We start from the raw sequence: 24,220 nt of genomic DNA, 5'->3' as shown, positions 1-24,220 counted from the left end.
AATTGAAGATGTTAAAATAGCCTTTAGTCTTTTAAGAAATGAAGTTAAGTTGTTTTGGTGTATAAAATTCAACATGTAACACTTTGAATGCAGCGCTTGGCTGCTCTACTATGACACAGCGCTTTTGCTGTGATGTCTACTTTAGGAACGCGCTTTGCAAAACTAAATGAGCTCTTATGTTCAGAAATGTCTGGAGGCTCCGGCCTAAAACAGTGCCTGATCAATAAAAGCATTAGCGATTACTATGAATTCTCATTGAGGCAACAGTATAGAGTGTGGCCAGCTCTTCCAAAGCATAGTTTACTTTTTAACCAAAATGTGTAGGGATCAAGTTCATAAAAATACTTATGATTTTGAGGGATCTAGCTTTGTTATCTTACTGCTGTGGCAAGAATGTCATTGCCCGTCAGTTATAGGCCATGCATAGCTATAGTAGCAGCCATTTTATATGCAATTAATGTAAATGCATTTGCTTAATAGAAATGTGCCAGTCAATGCGGCCTTATTAAACAAGGTCATAGTAGCAAATCTAATTCCTGGTGCTCACCAGCTTGAAGAAAAGTCTCAGACCTATGGTTAAACACTTTTATTGCAAGCAAGCCCTTGATTTCCTTCCCATAAAAAAAAAATGGGTAGTAATCCTTGCTACTCAAAGGATTGAAATGAAATGAGAGAAGCCCCCAGTATGCTGAAGGTGAACAACTCTGAAGAGAAGCTTAATGATGAAAGGTGTCTGCCTTCACTGGTCTGGAGCATGCGCTCCTGCCTGTGATACTTACAAGGGACAGGATATGAGTTTGTAATTTTTGAATATTCTGTGAACCACCACCAGGCTTGTTCATAATCACACAGAAACAGAATCATTAGATGTAAGAGTAATGGAGATTTACTGAAGAGTTATCACAATGTTTCTTTCTATCTTTTCCAATGAATGAGACTTTGCAAAGCTTTGGCTCTGTTCATCAGAACCGTCCATTTGAAAAGCTGCGAGAGAATGTCATAACATGATGGGAAGCCAGACTTCAGCAACCCAAATTACCTGGGATAGGACAGCCCACATCAGAAAGAAAAGCCTTTGCTGTTCACAATGTCTCAGACTTCCTAGAAGTGCTGAGTTTTAAAGTCTCTTTCTGTTTAAATGCCTTGGTAGAATAGAGCAGTTTGACAGTCTGGAAAGAAACTTTAGCTCTGAGCTGTCAGACAGCTATCATATCCCTAGCAAGAGATGAAGTGGGGGAAGGGGGGAGCTGAGAGAAGTCAGACACAAGCCCCAGCTTTCCCAGCTAGACTGGGGAGAAGGCTGAACAGCCCCCTGCTCATGCAGGGAAAAGAAGACAGTGACCTTATCATAGTCTCTGAGACTCATAATGAATATGCAGACATGGCTGGCAGTGTGTAGGGCTTGCTTTCCACCCAGATCCCCTTTTCTCAGTAAACACAATAGAAGTTGATAAGCTCAGTCTTGTTGCTTTGAACCTGTTTGTATTTGAACAATTTGTATTTGTTTGGTTTGAACCTGTTGGTTTGCATAACTTGCTCCAGGAAGACAGAAGCAAAGCAAAACAAAAATAAGAAATATAAAAGGAAGTTTGTTTTCTTACCATGCTGGAGCATGAGCTCAGCCTCTGCACGAACTTGACAAGTTGTTTGTCACGGAGCTGTACCCACTCTTGTGTTTTCTCTTTGTTTTGTGAAGATTATCAGTTCAAGGAGGAAACTCCTGTAGTTTAGGATGAAAAAGGACTTCTGAGTGCTTACCACCCTATCAGAGGTGGGTGTATGCTTCAGATATTCTGCAAAGAAAAGTTTCCAGGATCCAACCCATCTAGGAAACCTCACATTCCATAATGTGCACTTGGAATGTGACAGTTCATATTCACACTCTGCTAAGACCTGTGTTGAACAGTCATTTGTTTGTGCCAATAACACATTTTCTTACTTGAGATCTCATTTACTGTCTAATGCCTTGGTGGAGGGTTAGGGGAGAAGCTGCTGAAGGTTACTTTATACTGTCGACTTGACTGTTAAGAAATGCCTTGGGCATCAGTGAGGCATCCTTTGGGTGTATCTGTAAGGACGATTCCACAGAGGATTGATGTGGATGGAACCATGAGCCTAAGACCCGGAGTGGAAGGGAGAGGAAAGCCGATGAGTGCCAGCATGCCCTTCTTTCTCTGCCTTTGAGCTTCACAGATGTGAGCATCTTCATAGCTCTCTGCCACACCGCTTCTGCTGCCAGGCCGTGCCATGGATGGTGCATTTAAACTGTGTCTCAGTCAGCCCCTGCTTCTTAAACTACACCCTGAAAGATATTTGCTCACATCAATGAGAAAAAAAAAAATACTTACTTTGTATTAAATATGTGTTTATTTAATACGAATTTGCATTTTTCCTGCTACTTCCCTGCATTGGCTTTGGTTCTTTCTTTCTTTTATTAATTAATTATTATTCACTTTACATCCTGAGTATAGGCCTTCCCTCCTCTCCTCCTGTTTCCATCCTTCCTTTCACTTCACCCTACTCCTCAGATAAGGAGTACATTCATCTAGTTGCATTAGGACTTAGTGCATCTTCTTCTCCTGTGGCCCTGTGAGGCAGCCTGGCCAGAGGGAAGAGATTGAAAAGCAAGCAACAAGTCCATGTCACAGACAGCCCCCTCTCCCCTTTCTAGGGCACCTACATGTTGGCCAAGCCACCCATCATGTATGTATGTGTAAGAGTCCATGCATGGTCCCTGGTTGGTACTCCTTAAGCAGCCCTGGGCCCAGGTTAGTTGTCTCTGTTGGTCTTTTTCTGGCGGCCATGTCTTGTCTGGATCTTTCTATTCTTCCACCGCTCCTCCATAAGACTCCCTGAGCTTCACCCAAAGTTTGGCTGTGAGTCTCATCATGTTTTAATCCGCTGTTGGATGGAGCCTCTCAGAGGACAGCAATACTAATTTCCTAGTAAAGTATCATTAATATCAGGAGTTGGCTCTCTCCCAGTAGTCTTAGATTGGGCCAGGCATTGGTTGGACATTCCCTCAGCCTCTGCTCTACCTTTATCCCTACACCTCTTGTAGGCAGGGTAAATTTTGGGTTGAAGTTTTTGAGGGTGGGTTGGTGCTTCCCTCTCTCCATTAGGAGTCCAGTCTACTTGGGGGAGGGTCCTCGTCAGTCTCTTTGACCCCTACTACTAAGAGTCTCAGCTAGAGTCACTTCCCTTTCCTTCCAGGAGCCTAACCTGTCGTAGGTCTCCAGCTTGTCACAGAGACGTCCCCACCCATGGTTTCTCTTCTCTTTGCAAGCACTCTGTCCTCCTGTTCCCTCTCCCCAGTCTGCCCTATACCCTCATTTCTCTGCATGCTCATTCTTCAACACTATTCCCTCTCTTCAGCCACTTCTGCTATCCTGTTTCCAGTTCTGAGAGATATTTAAGCCTTCTTTCTTGAGCAGCATCAACAGCATATCTATGGATTCATAGAACATGTCAGGCTCAGCTGAAACCTAAGAAATAAGCATCTGTATTTGAGGATGATTCTCAGAGGATTTATATTCATATGAGAATTTGAATATCATGGGCCTAGTATTTATTCTGATTTATCACCTGCATGCCTATCAAGTTAGAGACCTCCCGAGGAAATCAGTATGGAAATAGCTAGTCTTATCTACATGTCTAGTGTCGGTGCTCATGGGCCATGTTCTTTGGTGATTAGACAAATGGACCTGCTGCATTTGTTTAGTGAGTTGTGAGTAGTGATATTCTACATTACAAATCACAGACAGGCAGGCAAATGAGCTGGTGTCTTTCCTGGGGCACCAAGATAGCTGTAAAACCAGGTGTATTTAGTGAAAACAGAGCATGACTGACACTTTGAGATAGATCACATAGATAAAAAGAGGTCAGAGAAGTCCAGGATTGCAGTTTGTTGTTGAACATATGATTGATACTTCTTTCAAATATGATTGTTGGTTAGGTCTGACAAGTCAGACATTTACAGGGAATCAAAACCATCATTCACTGTTCAAACTGCTGCAGAAATATGTATCAGACCAAGTAAAATGTGTGCAGTTGTCCAAAAATGGGTAAAAAGGAGAACTTCCTTTAAGGATTAGCAGTGATCTCTATCTTGTAATGGGCTGTTCATGAATATATGCATTCACAAAACTCAGTGAATTATTAACTTAAGATGTAGATATCTCACTGAATATTAATGACACCTTAGTGAAAAGAAAACATTTGTCTTATGAAACTTGACTGCAGCTGACACTAGACACAGCCGCGTGGGCTGGCAAGTTCCCTTTGGTGGTAATACAGAGGCTTTTACTGTATGCAGGAAGGCTGGTTACACTGATCTCATAGGCATCCTGATTAGTGATGCTAGCTCTCCCAGGAGCCAGGTGGCATCATGGCAGAGAGTGTGGTAGCATAAACTTTGGATATGAACCAGCCAGGTTAAATCTGGCCTCAGTCAGCATCAATCTAAGGCATAACCTTTGTGTGCTGTCATTTTCTCATCTGTAAAAGGGTAGCAGATGAAATTGTCTTTAAGGCATATATTGAAGACTGGATGATTTAAAATCCAAAAGAACATGCAAAACTCTCTGTGCGTGTTTATTTAGACAACGAAGGGACCACAGTGAATGATCCTCTACCCTAGGGATCTTAACCAGTGTTATTTTTTCAAGATTAGGAATCATGATTTAAGATGAATTATTACTGGGTGGGGCCTGACACTGAATATTGAATTATTTCCTTGCATGTTATTGACATTTACCCATCAACCCATTCATAACCCTCAAACATAAGAGAGATCTATTTTGGTACTCGTACTCTTGAGGCAGTAGGAAGGTGCCTGACATGCAAGAGATGAACAATCGATTGTTGAGTAGATGAACAACTGAGTGACATTTAAATAAATCTAGGGGAAGCTGTGGAAGGGCAAGCTGTAGCAGTGTATAAAATCCACTTCTAACAAAATAAATGAAACTGAAGGAATAAACAGAATTATTCTTGAAGAGGTCCCCATGTAGTCTCAAATTTTGTGAATTATTCTTTGACAGTTCCCGACATGTATATATATAATGCATTCTGATTATCCTATCACTTCCTACTCACACCTTCACCAACGCCCCTTTTCCCTGCAAGTCCCTTCCCACGTTCATGTTCTTTGGTGTTGATTTGTGAGTCACTGAGCTTAACAAGGCCATCATCTGACAATGGGTATGGAACTATCCATTAGAACCTCTTAGGCTTACCAGTAGACACACACTAAGGACAATGATTCCTCCTTCCTCCACATTCACCAACAGCCAGTATTTCCTGAGAGACAATAGCACCGTGAAGTCCCCCCCCCATGACTGACTGACTGTGGACAGGCCCAGCTGTGTACACACCCCAGTGTATATAACAGCTGTGAGTTTTTTGTTGTTGTTGCAATGTCTGTGTGGTGCCCAGAACACCTCATTCTGCAGCCCTCCTCCGTTTCATACAGCTCCGCCATTCTGCTTCCTCTTCTGTGCCGGAACCTTGGAGGGAGTAGCATAGGTCCTTTGTTTGTGCTGAACACCCAACAGTCCATGGATTCTCAGCATTTTAAGCAGCCATGAGTTGCTGCTTTCACTGCCCTTTACTGCAAAGGGAAGCTAATCTCTTTTCTGTTGAGACTGAGAACAGCAAGGAATATAAACAAGGCAGCTTGATGCTGTGTGAATTCATCAAAATAACAATAGCATTCTTTCCCCACCCCAATGCCCATGACTTCCCCAGCTACCAAGTTTCTAGTAATTGATGTAAATTCTCTCATGTGGAATGGGCCTTAAATCCTACCAGAGACCAGCTGGTGACACCCATAACAGCCACACTAACCATGTCTGGGCTCCCCTTTCCTCAAAACCTTGGCAGTATTTGATGTAATTTGTTTTCTTGATAAAGGCCATGATTGCTGGGGTGGGAAGGAATCTCAGAAGAGTTATGATTTGCATTTCTCTGTAAATGTTGATTAGATTACTGAGTGCCTGTCATGTGGACTGACTCTTAGATGAACGTCTTATGGAGACTGAGGTATCTACTTTAATAGTATCAGAGAAGTGTTTCGAGAAGTGTTTGAAAAGGAGCCAATAATTAGGAAATTGAAAACATTGGTATTTCATGTGGAGGGAACTGTCAGTGGAAAATCCTGAGACTAAAGTGATTGCATCCTGTCCCAACATCTGAAGACTCACACATCAACATCTGCACCACAAAAACATCTGCCTCAGGCATACTTTGGAGAGGGCCTAGTGCATTATCCCTCAGTGGTAGAGAGCTTGCCCGACATGCACAAGGCTGCATGTTCGGTTCCCCAAACAGACACTAAAGAGATAAACACATACCTATTGATCTACCCTAAAAAAAAAAATTAAAACAACACTTTACAGCCAGAAATAGTGGCACCAGACTGTGATAGCAGTACTTGGGAGCAGAAGCAAAAGGATCATGACTTTGAGGCTAGCCTGTGCTACATAGTAGGTGTAAAGCCTTATGGGGGGACCCTGTCTCAAACATTCAACAAGACCAAAGCATAACAGCTTAACTAAGACATGCACAGCATTTATTACACCTCTCAGTTGTGCTAGATTGCCTGTTTTTCCCTTTAGGATGGTAGGTCAGCAATGATCAAAGTAATTTATACTAGTTGGGATTATGCCAGATTAATAACAGAAAAGTTTTGACCTTAAATCTGGCAAGCGCCGTGTTTCTATTAATTCCTGCACCTTCCATCATACTCCATCAGCCAGGGACTGAGCATAATCATTGTTCCTCTTTCCAAGTTTCCCAGAGCAGCTCCGGAAGGATTCCTAACATGCACAATAAGTGCCTAATCAAGCTAACTGCACTGCACTGGAAAGTGAAGAAGGCATGCCTAGGACAAAAAAATCCAGGACTGAAAGAAAGGTTTGGTTTAGCTTTCTTGAATGAAGAAGGGGTCCGGAAGTTGGGGTTGGATCACTCTTTGTAACAGTGTGCCTGGCGTTTCTCATCACAACACCCCCACATGTACACATGTGCACGCACGTAAGCACGTGCACACACACACACACACACACACACACACACACCACTCTTGCATGAATATATGCACACGTAAATGAGTGCACAGTAATAATGGATGTTGAATTTGCTTCAAGTGCTGTACATTATCAGATAAATGCCTCAGGGCAAGAGTGTACAACGCCACAAAATATGCTGCGGTGCAGATTCACATTGAGTCATACAGTGCCAGTTCAAATGTTTGTTCAGTAATGACATTCACTGGTATTTGAAGCCAACAGTACATTTGTGTAACCACACCTAGTGTTTTTCTCGTCACGAAAACTAGTTCACTTCTGTGGATTCTACTTGGGCAACACTGTCTTAGTGTAGAGGAGCCCATTTCAACTCCACTAAATTTTTACTAGAGAAAAAAATCGATGTGATTATGCCTCTATTGCTGAAATTTTCCTAATTTTAAGATGCATTAGCTCTCTTGGCTGTCTTCTCTCTTGGCCAACATCATTCCATAAACTGAAAAATTGTTCAGGCATTAAGGTTTAACCATCAAAATATTAAGTATTTAGCAAAGGTTCCTCTTCAGTTCAATAGTTAGCTCCTCCCTATGGACAGATTCAGGTACTAGTAGCTATGTACAAGACTGAACAACATATATGTATGGAACACACATGCACAGACGTGAACACACACAAGGACTTTTCATTCAAAGGAGCCACTGTAGGCTTCTCCTGGCCTGTCCTAGCTGCTGGCATAGATATGCTGAGTCCATTGTTGAATGAAATGGCAAGTACATGAGCACAGCTGTGGGATGCTGTGATAGTTGCCTACCAAGTGCCCAATGAGAGGGTAGCATACAGCAGTAAGAACAACATGGAGGCAGTGGACCAAGGATGTTCAACACGTCAGCAGGTTGGGTGGGGTGTCATCATACAACTGGCAATTAAGTCAAATGTTAAGTCAGATGTTTAGTTAGGATAGGTTTTTAGTTTATATGGTCGCACAAAGTTTGCCCCTGAGCCTCTAAAACAGTGGGAAGTCAGCTGTGACGTGGAAGCCTGCTGTACTGAGACTCGCCCAGGCTCCAGAGAAACCAGCGAATCATCTGTGCAGCTGCCTGTAAATCTGTGGAGAGCATCTAACTTCACCCACACCCACCCCACCAGTCTGTGTTGGGCCTGAGAGCCTCAAACCCTAACCAGGCCCTGGGTTGTAGCCAGGGCTTTTGCTGCTTTATTGGGTTCCAATATCTACCACCACCTTTCCCCACCCCAATCCCTTTCAACACCCCAACACTTAGTAGTCCAGAAAGAAGGTTATAGGAGAAAGGGGCGTAGACCTCTTTAGACTACTTCCTGCTGATTAGGGATGTCGAGTTCCTTGGGGCAAATTTAATCCAACCAGCAAACTAGCAATGCAGCAACAGCAAAGGCAGCAGTGGAAGGGGCAGGGGCAGGGGCAGGGGCAGGGGCAGGGGCAGGGGCAGGGGCAGGGGCAGGGGTAGCAGCCTACACAGGACCACCCGGGCGGGTTCTCACATTTATACCCTCTCAAGAGTCCCCAGAACTCCAAACATAAACTATCTGGAGCTGGAAAAATCACACTCTCCTAGAGGATTAGACAAATCATCCTCAGTGTCTGTGGACAACCTGAAGCAGCCCCATATCCTCACCTGGGACTAAAACAAAAACAGTCGTATAACATAACTGGGATTTTAAGAAACCGAAGTTTTCACCACACTAGGTATGCCATATGTCATATGACTAGCAAAGGTCTGAAGCTCTGATTGAAGTTTTAACACTTCTCAGCACACTGATTCCCCCTCCTCCTCCCTCATTCCTTTAGTTCCCACAAGGCAACGTCTCATGTCACAGAGGCTGGGCTCATGCTCTGTATGTAACTTAGAATGACTTTGAGGTCCTCTTTTGCCCGTTTCCAGACTGCTGGAATTACAATCTTCTTTTCTCCGTCTTTCCCCTCCCCAGCAGAGCCATGCCCTCATCCTTTAAAGCATAATTACACACCTTTAGCCTCCACAATGGGTGAGTATAAATTCCCAAGACAAGGAGGATCAGTTCTTCGCTGAGCTGGCCAAAAGCACAGTGCAAGGAGCAATACCTGTGATCGCTATGGCCTTGGCTGTTCCCTTCATCTACAGTGGGAGAGAGTGGCCTGTGCATGTCGCATTTAATTTTCTGGGGGAAAAGTTTCAAAGCCATGTCGTGAGAGTGCGCGTCTGTGCTGCCTTTCAAACTGGGCACTTTTTCCGGTATCTTGCAGAGGCAGCAGGGAGACCTGCCTAAGCTCAGGCTGCTTCCAGCTCCAGCTTTACGCGCCATGACACTTTGCTGGCCCCGGTGCTTGCAGATTCTGATCTTACACCGAGCTGAGAGAAACAGGAAGCACTGTTCCACTTCTGCCTGGAAGAGCCAGGGACGGGGTGAATTGTGATTTCTTTCACTGAGACAGGGAACAGCGACTGGTGAGAAATGAAATAGTCCAGGGCTCGCTCTTCAGTGAGGGCCAGGCCCATGAGCAATGTGCTACTTTAACTCCCAGTAGTTCCTGGACAAGGCTGAAAATAAATCAGAATTCTAAAGGAAGAAACGCCCAGTGCTTTCCAGACTGAGAAAAATGCAAAATGTGTTACAATTTGATTTTTCCCTTCTCTCTTCACTCTCTTCTCTGCGCACACAGAGATTACAAGTTTTAATTGATCAGCAAAATGGGATTTACCTCTTATTCTGCAGTCTGAGTGCCAGCATTTTAAGAACACAGAGATGCAGGTCAGAGGGTACAGACGATGAACAAACACAGGGCTGAAACGAAGAAGATTGTGTACTGTTGCTATTCCAGCTAGTTTTACATTAACTGACACAAGCTAGAGTCATGGGAAGAAGAGACATCACTGGGGAAATCTCCCCTCCCAGACTGGCCTGTGGGGCATTTTCCTGATTGATGATTGAAGCGAGAGAGCCCAGGTCACATTGGCGAGTCCCACGTTGGCTGTGGTCCTGGCTGGTATAAGAAAGCAAGCTGAGCAAGCCAGTAAGCAGTGTTCTTCCATGGCCTCTGCTTCAGTTCTTGCCTTGAGTTCCTGGCCTGACTTCCATGGCTGATGGATTATAAGCTATAAGATGAAATAAACCCTTTCTTCTCCAAGTTGCTTTTGGTTGTAGTATTTTATTCTACAATTATCTAAGATAATTTGAGGTTTTTGTTAAATAAGCACATTTAGCTGCTCCTATCATAGGCACAGAAAAATATGCAAGAGGATATATATTAGATAGCAACGTTTTGTGCTTGTTTTTCTGTTTGTCCTACATATAGAACATCTGTATGGAGTTTTTCAAAACTCCAAATATACACAGAATTTGTTTTAAGATATGTAGGATAATAGTAGTAATGGCCAATGAAAGAGAGGACTATTAAAAACAAGATGATTTTACAATGCTAAAGAAACTAGACATGTCAGATTTGTAACCTAAAGCCAGGAGAGATGAAAGTCCAGTTCGCTCTCAGTCAGGAGGCTTAAAAGATAAGCTGGCTCCTGGAGATTTGAAGATTTAAACCCTGAATCTCTCATCAAACATGGCCATAGTGGGTTTTTTAAAAAGCCGTCAGATGGAATTTAAATGGATCTATGGCCTTACAGGGAGCTGACTCTTGAGGGAGACATTTAACGAGAGCCAAAGAGCATTAACCAAATGAAGGAAGAAGAATCAAGTCTTGGACAGCAGTTCTCAACCTTCCTAATACTGTAACCTTTTACTGCAGACACTTCCTCATGTTATGGTGACCTCCAATTGTAACATTATTTTCAGTGCTACTTTATAGCTGTAATTTTGCTACTATTACGAATCATAATGTGAATATTTTTGGAGATAGAGGCTTGCCAAAGACATTGTGACCCAGGTTGAGAACCGCTGTTCTTGAAGATCCTCAGTAAAACCCCATGACTTGAGGAGGGTAACAGAAAAGCTTGTTGGCACACTTGTGATGTACCTGAGGCAGGTGAATCAAGAGTTCAAGTCTGGCCTGTGTTACCTAACAGCACCATGTCTCAGAAAACAAAACAAACAACCAAAAAATGAGGGAGGGTTTTTTCAAAGCCGTTTAGGTAAAAAGAAAAGAAAACCATATAGGAAAAATGTGCTGTGTCAGTTTGTATTGTTCCGAATAGGAATGGCTCCTCTAGACTCAGGTGTTTGAATGTTTGGCCCATAGGGAGTAGCACTATTAGGAGGTGTGGCTTTCTTGGAGTAGATGTGGCCTCATTTGAAGAAGTGTGCCCACTGTGAGAATGGGCTTTGAGGTCTCAGATGCTCAAGCTCCACCCAGTGTGGCACAGTCATTTTTGGTGCCTGTGGATCTAGATGTAGAACTCTCACTCCTTTTCCAACACCAACCATGCCTGCCTGTTTATTGCCGTGTCTCCTGCCATGATGATATCGACTAAAACTCTGAAACTGTAGGCCAGCCCCAATTAAATGTTTGCCTTTGTCATGGTGTCTCTTCACAGCTTTAAAACCCCAACTAAGACACAATTAAAGGGAAGAATATTATATTCCCTGTCCTAGGGGAACCACCATTAAAGTGCAAAACTGCAAAGCCATAGCAGGTCCTCTGAGCAAGGAACTGTATCAGATTAAATAGCAAGTCAGGCTGCTTACAGTGAGTTTGGAGGGGTGACTGTGGAAGCCAGTAGTCTGGGTTATCACTGAGAAATGATGGTGTTGGGAGTCAGTTCTGTAAATTCCACCAAATTGTTCTGAGCATCTCTGACTTCTTTTATCAGAAACACGAAATAAGGGAGAAAAACTCTGCCCTGATTTTTATCTCATGACAGTTGATCAAGACCTTGTGGATTAGGGATTTTTTTCTGGTACCATGGGGGTTCCTGAAAGAGAAGGGCTTTTTCAACCCTTGAGGAAACAGATTGCAGAGGGAAGAGGGGGGTATGATGGCGCGTGTATTTACTTGTCTCCTCTTCTCCCCTACAATATGCTCAAGGTACCGGCCATAGATTCCTGCTAGCCTTAGGTAGCTTAGGTGTGTGGCTGGGCACCACATATACATTAGTCTCCTTATTTGTGGCTTAAGTCATCATGGTCACTATGTGACATCTACAGGGGGGTTTATTTTGACTTATTCCAAACAGAGGGGCGAGTAGTGGACCGAAGAAAACATTTCTAGCTGATTCGTTGCTGAATCAGTGACTTTATTGTGATTCCGTACTGGACCATGGGCACCTCATAGACAGCTGAATCACCTAAGAATCTCCTCCTTCTATTCAAGCAGTCACCTACTTGTGAAGGAGCGGTGTTCACAAACACAGTTAATGTTCCATTTTCTTGCCATAGGATGTGTTAAGGGATCCATTCTAGTGCGGGTTAGCTACTTGGTGGGTTCTTCATTCTTTCACCTTTGTCCACCTATTTTCTTCTTCCCTTTCAATCTCCTAACACTAGACAAGGGGAAGAAAAGGATAGACAGGAAGGGAAAGAGATCCCAGAATAAAGTCAGGGGTCAGAAAGATGGGAACGTTATCATTAGACTACTTTCTGCTGATTGAGCACATTAGGGCAAGTTTGATCTTTGCTGTCACAATATCTAATTTCTTCTTGTTGTTTCTTCTTTGTGCATTCCAACTTAGAAAGTCATGACCAACAGCAACTGTGAACCAACAAACAACACACACACACTGCTCTGAGCCCTGGCATTTTTATACCCTCTGAAAAGTCCCCAGAATTCCAAACTTCACAAAATTGTGAAAACTGTCCAGAGCTGGCAAATCAAACCCTTGTCAGAGCACAAGGCAAATCATAGTCATCTGCTGTAAAGCAGCTGCTTATCCACACACCTTGGATTAAAACAAAAACATATTCAGTGAGATACCAAAATTCTCACTACAGTTTGAGAACTCAGCTACTTTGAATCACAATGTCAATAATCATATCCAACCTTGAGAAACAGCTTCGCGATACTGGTCAATTATGATACAAAAAAATATTAACCAGAAAAGTTTCAAAAAAATCAGTTTATAAATTTTGAAATCACATGATATTCTGTTATGATGACAGCTCATACTGAGCTATTAACCACCCTGTGTACACTTTCCACGCTTTAAATACTCCGCAGCTATCCCAGTTATTTGACTGACTTTTTGAGCCACAGTGCTTATGTTTAATGAGTGATCCTTATTTTACTTGTGGTTTCAGTATGCAAAAGAGGATCACTAAAGTATTTTCTCTTTTAAGTGAGAAAGTGAAAGTTCCTCAGGAGAGGGTGGAGATGCTATGTTGAGGTGGCTGATCTGTGAACTTGGGAAGGAAGAAGAAGGAAGTCATGCTGGCCTTGTAGTAGCACTGACTAGGAAAGATGGAGGCATAGTATGTGCTGAGTGCTCAGTGTGGAGAAGGTGTCACAGGCTGCATCTATAAGTAGGTGACACACAATGTCACAATATGGACAGGGCCCAGCACCACCTGGCCCAGCAGTGGTGCCCTGTGAATGAGCAGATGGGAAGCTGCTCATTCGCCGTCGACTGATGAGTGAAACAGAAAAGCTGGATAGTTTCCCTTTTTAACTTCTCAAATGTTTAGTTGAGATGGCTCATGGTGGGAAAGGAAGAGAAGAGAATTTCCCGGCAGACTTCAAGTAAGAGCGCGTCTCGGGGCCCTTGCAGGCTGAGGTGGTAGGGCGAGGTTGCTGTGTAGCAGAGGTTTTGAGTTGTGACGTGTTTGTGTGTGATAAATTTAGTTCTGTGGGTTGGACTCACAATTTGAAGAATCATACACTGGGATAAAGTTCAGCACAATAAAAACATCAAAGTTTATCAGCTAATGAGGTCCAATGCGACTCGAACAGTGCCCAGTTACTGTGTGTTCACGTGTGTGCACTGAGTGACGTGTGAGGTGAATTTCTTACTGAGAAGCATGGTGAGGAAAATGAAAACCACTGACCCGCATCCATGTGAGCCTCTCAGGAACATTTCTAATGGAGATCACTGTAGTTCAAAGGCAAGGGAGAACCTGGGAATCGAGAGTGCTCAGCATTGTGCTGTTGCTTTGTTTGCAGGGCTTCCGCTTGAATCTCATTTTCTATCATGCTAGGCAAACACTCGGCCACTGAGATGTAACCCGAGCCCTGCCCAGGCATTTTAATCATTGCAGATGCCAAGTAAGACAGGCATTAAGTTCCACCAGGTGTATGGATCCTTATGGCTTTTAATGGTGAGTTAACTGTGAGAGGTTTTAAAAGACAAACTACCTCGAGCTCTCCCAGTGGTTTGTTAGGTGCCAGACAGCCTGGATTTGAGCATGAATCAGATCTAGCCATACCAAGTAAATGTGTCTGACACTCAGGGAGCAGCTGCAAGACCAGATGAGGAGAGCTGGAAGGATAGTCATCACATTGTATGAAGAAACCTGAAGGTCTTGACACTAGAGGAAAGGTGTGCATTTGGAGACAATGGGCAGAGATTATATATGCAGATCCTTTCATGCTTCTTTCCATTGATTTGACATCATAGCATTACCTACTTTATATTACTATTTAGTTAATATAGTATACATTTATAAACATGTTGTCATCTTCTTCAATTAATGCTAAGTTTCAAATGAGATAATATAAATATAAACACTTGAAAAGTTAGCTTCTTGTACTATTGGGAATGGTGCTGCTCTGTAGATGAATAATCAAATATCTCAGCCTAAAGCCAACAGGATGTTTTTCTTGTTATGTGCTAGAGGTACTTGCAGTGTTACTCTGCAAGATGGTACCTTGAAAGAGCATTGGGCTCTAGATATAAGGTCCAGAAACAGAAACTGAGGAGGAAGGAAGGGAAAATTCATTCCAACGAATTATAGCAAGTGTGTGCTTCTTCACTCCAGATGTGATTTTTATTGGGGGGGGGGGGTTGAGGGGACATTTTTTTTTTATTTATTTACTACCGTAAGTTGTTTACATCTACTTTCAATAAATTGTGCCAACAAACGGATTTGCTGAAAACTCAGCCAATCAGGAGTTCACGGCCACACGAGTAGGGGAGGGTACCCCCTTTTAGGTCATGTACAAATAAGGGACTTGGACTATACATTTCACCCTGTGTAGGAGGCTTCCTGGGTGTGCTGCTGATTCGGCAGATGGTGTAGAGTTTGCCGGATTATTTAGGAAGTCAACCGAATGTACTTAAAACCTGAACTTTCCCATAAAGGTCTTATAAAAAATAAAATATTAACTGAGATTTAATTTTGAAATGGGAGCTAAAATGACTTTAAGACTCCTTAGGATGGGTGGTAGAAGACAAATATTATTTCTCTTTCTCCTCCAGGTTGGGAAAGCCAGGATCAAGGTTCTGAGAAGCAGGTTTCACCCTCTGCAGGGTGCGGCTCTTTTTGTAAGGACAGAGATCCTAATCGGTTAGAGACCTGCCCCTGTGATCTCACTTACTGCTACTTACAGAATACCCTGTCTCCAACTATGCTTACATTGGAGGTTAAGCTGTAGCATGGATATCGGGAATTCTGCTCCCTCAACTAAAGGTTCTAAATGTGAGCTAAACTGTAATGTTTGATCAAATGAGTCTATGCTGTGGCTTGCAGGCTGTTTTTTCTTAACCCACTTCATTTCACTTCCTTGTTTGTTTCTTTTCTGAGAAATACTTTCCTCATGATCAAAGTGACAACAACACAGAAGCAGTATTTTAAATTGCCAACACGAAGCCTTTGGATTGATCCATTGTATTTATTTGTCAGCTGAGCAAAGAGGAGAGGTATCAGTCATGCTCAAAATTCACAGCTCAGAGGTGTAGAAATCCATCTGGCGTTGGAAATATTTTCTGTCTGGAGTTAAAATTACCATCGAGTTCACCATTCCCACATGGCTTCTCCCAGCAGCACCCACGGGGCCAGGGTAACTTTGATACTTACCACATGTGGGATTCATTCATCAGTCGTGGCTGGAACCAATTTTCCAGAGCAAATGGGCTCACCATCATTGCCCCAAACAGCTTGGGTTAAACAAAGTTCTAATTACACTCAGTAAGATCTAGGGATATAGTTATCTTTAGAGGACAGTTAAAATGGAAACAAATTCCTTACAACTTCTGGTCCCTACCTGACCTTAAAGGTGTTATGAGAGAACCTTTAGACCTAATGGTCGGGAGCAGAATTACAAAAATCTGGGATCTAACTTTCTAATAGTTAAAAGCAAAATTAGATTTTCAAATAATGGTAGAGCAAAGAAAATGCTAGAAAAACCTCTAGAGAAATTGTTAATGGTGTGCTGGGGAGTTTAAATTTTGGAGGAGTATGATAATTTTGATAAGCAGTATGGATGGTGATTTCCTCCCACGCTTTCTGGAGATGTTCTATAAAAGAAGAGTTATAAATTACAAAGTAAAACATGTGCCACAAAGTGAAATGGCTGGAATCCTGTTTTCTGTGTGACCTTTAGGAAAATCTAGTGTCTCGTGTCTCTGTCTTCACTGTAAGCGAATGCTAACATAACTGCCTCCAGTGAGGTGGCAAGAATTTTCTTAGAACCTACACAGGAAACATAAAATGGGAACTGGCGCAGACCAAGTGTTAAGGATGGATGTCTTCACCATCATCATTATTGATCAACTGGTTTTATACAGCTCATAATGTTCTTTGCCTTGTGGCGATGACCCGCTGTGAATAGCATGCAAAAATGGCGTAAATGATGTCTGTTCATAAGGAGATTCTCAATCATGTTTAGTTTTGTCAGTGTGACATCTCGAGTAGTCATTGGCAGCATGGGGGAACAAAATCTTTCTCATGAAGAATGGTACTCAATTCTATTAAACACTGCAAATTACTCAGCCTGTAATAATTTTTGTTTGTGCCTTTGTTACCAGAAAATTGGAAGGTGATTTTCAATCACAGTGACTATTAATGTCTGAGGTGTTTGTTTTTTTGCTTGTTCTTCAGCATTGAATTTTCTGTTGTGAAGCTGAAAATTATAAGTTGTGTGATTATACATAACAGTTTTTAATAAGGCAGGAAGTTCATTAATAATTTCACAATGTGTGTACTTACTCTAATTCTTCCTCCTGGATTTTAAAGCTTTTTTGGAGGTACAATGTATACCCTATGATTTCTCTTTCCTTTTTTCCTTATTCATGTAAAACTTCAACTGTGTCCAGACACTAATGTTCACAGTAACTTAGACTTGGTCTCTATCTTAGTGCTGTTCTATATTCCAAAGATATAACTTAAAAATAAGAGCAGGGGTGCCAGCTCCCTAGGTAAGCGTGTCTGGTCAGGAGGGCTGAGAGTTTCTCCTCTCTTGTTCACTGCTTTAACCAGCTGTGCTGGAGCAGATTGAGTACATGAGTCATATTTGCTCAATGACTTGCTGAACTGGGCAGTCTACCCTTACTATAATATTACAACTGATATTTATCAAGAAACTCATATATGTTAATGACTATACTAAGCATTTCAGCACCACATAGTAAAGATAGTCAGTAAAGTTATAATAATAACATTATATGTGTTCACAGAGGTCTGAAGAGATTGTATAAATTTCTACTAGTCACACAAAATATATGAACCAGACAGAGGTTGGCCTAGCTCTGATACCTACCTATGTCCTTTACTATTACCCGCATCTGTGATGGCACTGCCTGGTCCTAAGACCGCAAGAATCAGAGGATAGTGTTTCTACTTTCTTAGATAATGACACATTTTTTTTAAGGTAGGACATGGTTAGTGGAACTCAGGTCCTCAACACTCTCATAATTCCATGTTGTGTCACATAGCTGCTTGTGAACTTAGATAATTATCTTATTAACGTATTGTCGTAACAAGTTTGTGCCACCTAGAGATGTGCCTTATACCTACAGTTCTTGGTTTTATTTTTATTTTTTTTTAATAGCACAAAATATTCTGCAGTACGGTGCCTGCCAAAATACACTGAGGTAAAAAGTTAGCTGGGAACAGAATTAGGGGACAAGTCTACCAATTAGAATTAGGGGACATGTCTTTGCGGTCCTGCTTAATTCTCATGTAGAGCCACCAGAAACAAACTCCTGAGCTCCCCTCATGATCCTTTGTTCACCTCTTCAATAAGCCTTCTGAACGTAGACAGAATCTGGGACTTGCTTCCAGCTAGTAGAATTTTACAAAGTAAAACAAACAAATAAACAAACAAAAAAACTTCAAGTCCCAAGCCGCTTAATTTAGAGTTAATCAAAAGGTAGATCGTTCTATATGGTTACAACTTTATGAGGTGAAGGCCCTTTAAAAGAGGGAAGGTCCTCCTGAGGTGACAGGCTATCTTTGTATCACATGTGATTTAGTCAGTGACCTTGTCACTGACTAAAGAAGACATTGTAAAGAAACATGGCAGCTTCCAAGAATATAGGAAATCTTTGGGAATACTTGAGTATCTAAGGCAGCTATCAGTAAAGTAAGGCATAGAGCCATAGAGCTTCAAAAAAATTGAATTGGGCCAACAACCAGGTTGAGTTTTGAAGCATATTGTTCTTTAGTGAAGCCTGGAGATGTTAACACACCCAGCTGACACCTTAATCACGGCCTTGTGACAGCCTAACAGAAGTCTTAGTGAGGCTATGCCCGGACATCTGGCCCACGGAAACAGCAAGGTTGTAGGAGTTCTTGTAAGCTGTTAAATCTGTGACAGCACAACCATTAAAATCTACTATGTAGCTAAGTGACATCTTAGTCTTAATCCTCAGGAGTTAGCTAGCCTTACCAATAAGACTCCATTTATAGGGGATTGAGATTCTTTTAAAGATAATGCCCTATCTTCTACTCATATATAGCAAAAATATTTTTATTACAAAAAAAAGAGAATTATTAGTTGAAGCAGCTTTTGAAGCAGTCTTTACAGTGGTTGACAAACTGCTGAAAGGAAGAACTGCAGTGAGATGTCCAGAGTAGATTTTGATCCTTAATTATTTTGCTTCCCAAACTGTAAAATTTTTATTTGTGCTCAGAAAAACAAATTAATACTTTTCATAATTCATTTATTGTCTATATAGCAGAGATTCCTAGTTTAAAATATGTTATAACCAGCCAGATGTGGTGGCACACACCTGTAATCCCAGCACACAGGGAGACAGAGGCAGGTAGATCACTGTGAGTTCCAGGCCAACCTGGTCTATAAAGTGAGTCCATGACAGCCAAAGCTACACAGAGTAAACTTGTTCAAAAAACCAAACATATATACAATATGCACACACACACACACACACACACACACACACACACACATGCACGCACGTGTTATAACCAAAAAAACTCTCATTCCGTCCCTTCTTTTCTCTTTCCGCTTTTTTCTGCTTCATCATTTCTTGAATTTCGGTCTTTAGGTCTATGTTTTGTTTTGTTTTTTTCTCTCCCATATAATACCTGCCACCTATTTTCTAGGCTTTTGTTTATCTAACTTCAGAGTCAAGTTTCTACTCTTTTTAAATGGAAACGCTTGCTGTATTATTATTATTATTATTATTATTATAACATCATCATCATCATTATTATTATAGCAGCTCAAATCATGTGGTGACCTTTGGCTTTGTCATTGAAGCCATGAACATTGAAAGTTACTATTTACTAAAATATCTCCTAGTATATGCACCTTATATCCATATTCTGTAAGAGATTAGAAATTGTCCAAACAGGTGTATGTCATCAAGAATGGCTACATGGAATCCACTTCATTATGATGCTAATGCTTTACGATTGCCTTTGTTAAACTATACAAACAGAAATTAAAAAAAAAAAGTAATCTGTTATAGTGCTGAATGGACTGAAGCTCTAACTTTTAAATAGCCATTCATTGGTAGAGCAGAGATATAGCTTATATTTGTACCACCTGACTGGAACTCTGCTTTACTAGTACTTTTTTTTCACATGGATGTTCCTTGGCTGTCAAATGAGTAAGTACGTTAGCTGTTGTACTATCCCAAAGAATACCAAAAAATATTGATATTAAATTTCCATCTTACTTTTGTTCTGACAAGTTCCAAGAGAGTGACCAAAAACCACTTTAGGGAAGTCTTAGATATAGTGGGATAAATACACATCAGTGAAGCCTGAAGACTGATCAGCAAGGAAAAACGAGGTGCCAGTAAATGATGCTGGGTGCATCCTCATTCAGAGCAGAACAATGTGAAGAAATCATTCTCTATACAGTTAAAAATACATGACTATGTGTTAGTTATTTTACACAGTCACACTTTATGCTTGAATAAAGAGAATATTTTATATCTTTATGTTTTATTTTCATATTCTACTTTCATGTATCTATTTTATGTATTTGTAAACAGATAATTTAATGTTCCCTTTGGATGAGTAAACAATAAGATGACATTTTCAAATAATAAATGATATATTCTCTAAGTGTTGAGACAATGGGTAGCCATATATAATGTAAGTATTTTATGCAAATAAATTTGAGATAGAATAAGGATGTAAATATTGAGAGACATACAAACCAATGAAATATGCAAAGACACTTTTTATAACTGTACAGTATGTCAGACACCATGACAGAAAACATTGGCAGATTGTCCAAACACTGAAATTTTCTAATTGGCAAAGGAAATGGTAGAGAAAGGGGGGAAAGTAGAGAAAGGGGAATGTTGGAAGACAACATTCACAAGATATGTTCTAAAGAAAGACTGTGTCTCAGCATCTGTTTTAAAGCGCTGCTGGGTAGAGCTTCTCAGAAGACAATTCTGTCAGGCTCCTGTCTGCAAGCTTAGCAGAGAATCCTTCATAGGGTCAGGGGTTGGCACTATGGTCTTTGGTCCCATAGGTCTTTGGTTGGGCCATGTATTGGTTGGGCATTACCTCAGTCTCTGTTCTATCTTTATCCTTGCCCATCTTGTAGGCAGGGTACATTTTGGGTTGAAGTTTTTGTGTGTGTATTGGTGTTCCCCTCCCTTTGCTATAAGACTTAGAGCTAAACATTGAACTAAGCATAGGGAGTCTTGTGGAAAAGTGTGAGGAAAGAGAAAAGGACATGGAGGTGACAGGAATGTCACAAAAAGACCAACAGAGACAGCTAACCAGAACCCCGAGGGGTTTCCTGAGATTGAAGCATCAATCCAAGACCATGCTCTAACAAGACTTAGCCCCCAGCAAAGGTAGAGCAAATGAGCGCTTAGGCCTCATGTGGATCCTCAAGGAAGGGAAGAGGAGTCTGCATCTGACAGGACTCACTTGCAGGCTTTTTATCACTTCCCCAGGCAGAACTGCCTCACCAGGCCACAGCAGAAGAGAACGAGCTCAGCTCAGGTGCAGCTTGAACAGCTGGGATGGATGGAAAAGGGGAGTGGGAAGAAGAAGGAGAGTGTGAGACTGGGAGGGGAGGGAGAATGGGACTGCAACAAGGATGTAAAATGAATAAAAGAAAAAGAAAGAAAGTCTGCGTTATCTCCCTCCTATAACGGTGTCTCATACAAATCAGTAGGCAGCAAGGCTCTCAGGCCTCACTGGAGGCAAATCCAACTCAGTCACTCAGGGTCACTTCAGGAGTCAGATGGCGATGGTGACAAGTCCCAGGCAAGGTGCTCTGTGATGTGCTCTGGGTCACCTGTGAACAGCTCACTTCCCCACTTCCTGACTGAGAGGACCTCGCCATTCTCAGCTGCAAAGAAGTGTGTCCCCTAGTACTGGCCACAAGTAAGGAGAGAGAAGCAATCCCTGCTGCAAAGTTAAGGAACACACCTGGCTTGCACATGGCATACTGAAACCGTTTTCTCTTTTGTTGTTGATCTTAATCGGGAAGAGGAGGAGACGGGAATACATTGTCACTGGGGCAGCTTCTCAAAATGTCCCCTCTCTGGTTATTTTAAGCACCTCACTAGAGTCTTCTCCAGTCTCAGCTTTTATCTCCTTCGTATCTCCAGTGCCTTGTGTGGAGTGTGCACTCAGAAAATTCTGGGCAAGCTTCAGCAAATGATTTAACACTTGATGGAGTGCAAATCACCAGTCTGCTGTACCTTTTCCATCTGCAGGGTTCAGGATCTCTGGCTAACTATTTATAGAAAAAATAAAATGCTAAACTTTGAGCCTTCAATGGTGGTGTCAGCCCACAGTAGCCTTTTTCTGAGACCAAGGAGGATATTTTATTGGCTGTTTCAAACAATGCCTTAATGAGAAATTGCTACTTTTAGATGCTTCAAAGAATGACAAGCTGCATTTTTTCCTAAGACCTATAAAAACAAGTAGAATAAACTGTGACTATTTCATAGGAAGGACTGAGGTGAAGAAATACTCAGATGTTTAATCAAAGAGGCTGAAGTGTGTGTCAAGATATTTAAAGAACTTTCTGGGTTATGTATTCAAACTACAGCCTGAACTGGAATTTTTCACTCTGAACAGTTGTTTGATATTTAGATATCTGAGCAGACGGTATTTGTTTATTTGATGACAGGTTTATAAGCTCTTTACATTTCTAGTAAGTGCCTGCTATATTTTTAGAGACTACCTTTTATTTGATTTAACCTCTCTTATTTTGACTAGCTAGCTTTTTCCTGTTTTTGCAGGCACAGAGAGGAATGCCCCTTTCTATGGAACAGAATTCTAAATTGCTAAAAAGCTTCCTTTAACTATGTATGCTTTTTTGACACCTCTGGCCTCTACTTTCTCTCATATTTGATTTAACAGTGTCAGGATTCACAGTCTTATTTAAAGATGCATGTGTGAGTTTACTTGTAAAGTTTGCAGAAACAGATCATACAGAACTCTGCTGCCTTGAACAGTATTAAACTGAAAGAATGAATGATAAGGTCTCTGTTGACATTTCTTTGAGGATTCTCGCATACAGTGGGCATTTTCCAAGAGGGCAGTTGGAATGTAAGCTACTGGCATCAAGGTCAAGGTAAGCATAAAGTAAAACAACCTAGAAGATGCGGATGTGAATGGCTTAAAGGCCAGCAATTGATCAGTGGGTGGAGAATACACTACTGAGGCTGTGTAAAATCATCTTAATGATGGTAGTCTGATAACAAAATGATTTAAACATTTGTTAAGCCCATAATGAGTAAAATATGGCTGGTGGGAAACTATAGTATGTCTTCTGTTCTGATTTTGTTTTTGAAAATCTGAACTTTGTTCATGCTTTCAGTGACTAAAGAAACTGATTAACTCTTCCAGATGACTCATTGGTGGGAGAAGGAAAATTGAGATTAGATGCATTCTGGTGGTTTAATATGGTGCCTGGACTTTCTATAGGAACGGATGGTCACTTTTTATTCTGCCACATATCTCTTCAACAGTAAAATAATTACATTTGTACTTGGAAACTTGGTCCCTTCAGGTTTATCTGGAGAGTTTACATATTATTATTTTGGCAAGCGAGTGTGTAAGACACTTGAAGAATAAATTCGCTAGACTTTGCTATTACCTGACAGTGAGGTAATCGTTTCCAAAGGGTCCGCTGCAAAAACTCATCATTTACCTACCAATAAGTACCTTACTTTTTTATTATTTGCCAGGTATTTTTGTTACATGCAATTAAATAAATTACATGTAAGCCATTCTTTGTAATTGGTGACATGCTAGTTAAAGCAGTACTGCCATTTAAATACACAAACCATATCATACTCTTTTGCTTGTTTTTGGGACTCTTTTCCTCCTGTTGGGTTGCTGTGTCCAACTTCAATGTGATAGTTTCTGCTTCATCTTATTGTATTTTATTTTGTCATTTTTGTTGCTTTCTCTTAGAGTTATTTTCTAATGAGAGGCTGAAAGGGAGTGGATCAGGAGGGGAGGAGGTGGGGAGGAACTGGGATAGTACAGGGAGGGAAAATATAATCACAATACATTATATGAAAAAGGAATCTTATGAAAGAAGTGGGAAATAATAGTTAGATCTGGAGAGGACAGGAGGTCCACAAGGAGAGCAACAGAACCAAAAAATTTGAGCACAGGGGTCTTTCCTGAGACTCATACTACAACCAAGTACCATGCATGGAGATAACCTAGAACCCCTGCACAGATGTAGCCCATGGCAGTTCAGTGTCCAAGTGGGTTCCATAGTAATGGGAACAGGGACTGCTTCTGACATAAACTGATTGGCCTGCTCTTTGATCACCTCACCCTGAGGGGGGAGCAGCCTTACCAGGCCACAGAGGAAGACAATGCAGCTACTCCTGATGAGACCTAACAGACTAGGATCAGAAGGAAGAAAAAGAAACCCTCCCCTATCA

At 41.5% G+C, this 24,220-nt stretch overlaps 1 protein-coding gene across 2 annotated transcripts in view; it reads left to right on the top strand.

The window, feature by feature from the left end:
• Plcb1 (phospholipase C beta 1) overlaps positions 1-24,220 on the top strand; it is a 701,628-nt gene that overhangs the window by 255,386 nt on the left and 422,022 nt on the right. The gene's annotated exons all lie outside the window — the stretch shown is intronic.

Source organism: Meriones unguiculatus, chromosome 18, assembly GCF_030254825.1.
Source record: "Meriones unguiculatus strain TT.TT164.6M chromosome 18, Bangor_MerUng_6.1, whole genome shotgun sequence".
Classification (NCBI taxonomy): Eukaryota; Metazoa; Chordata; class Mammalia; order Rodentia; family Muridae; genus Meriones; species Meriones unguiculatus.
Note: the sequence above shows the minus strand (reverse complement) of the source record. Positions and strands in the feature narration are given on the sequence as shown.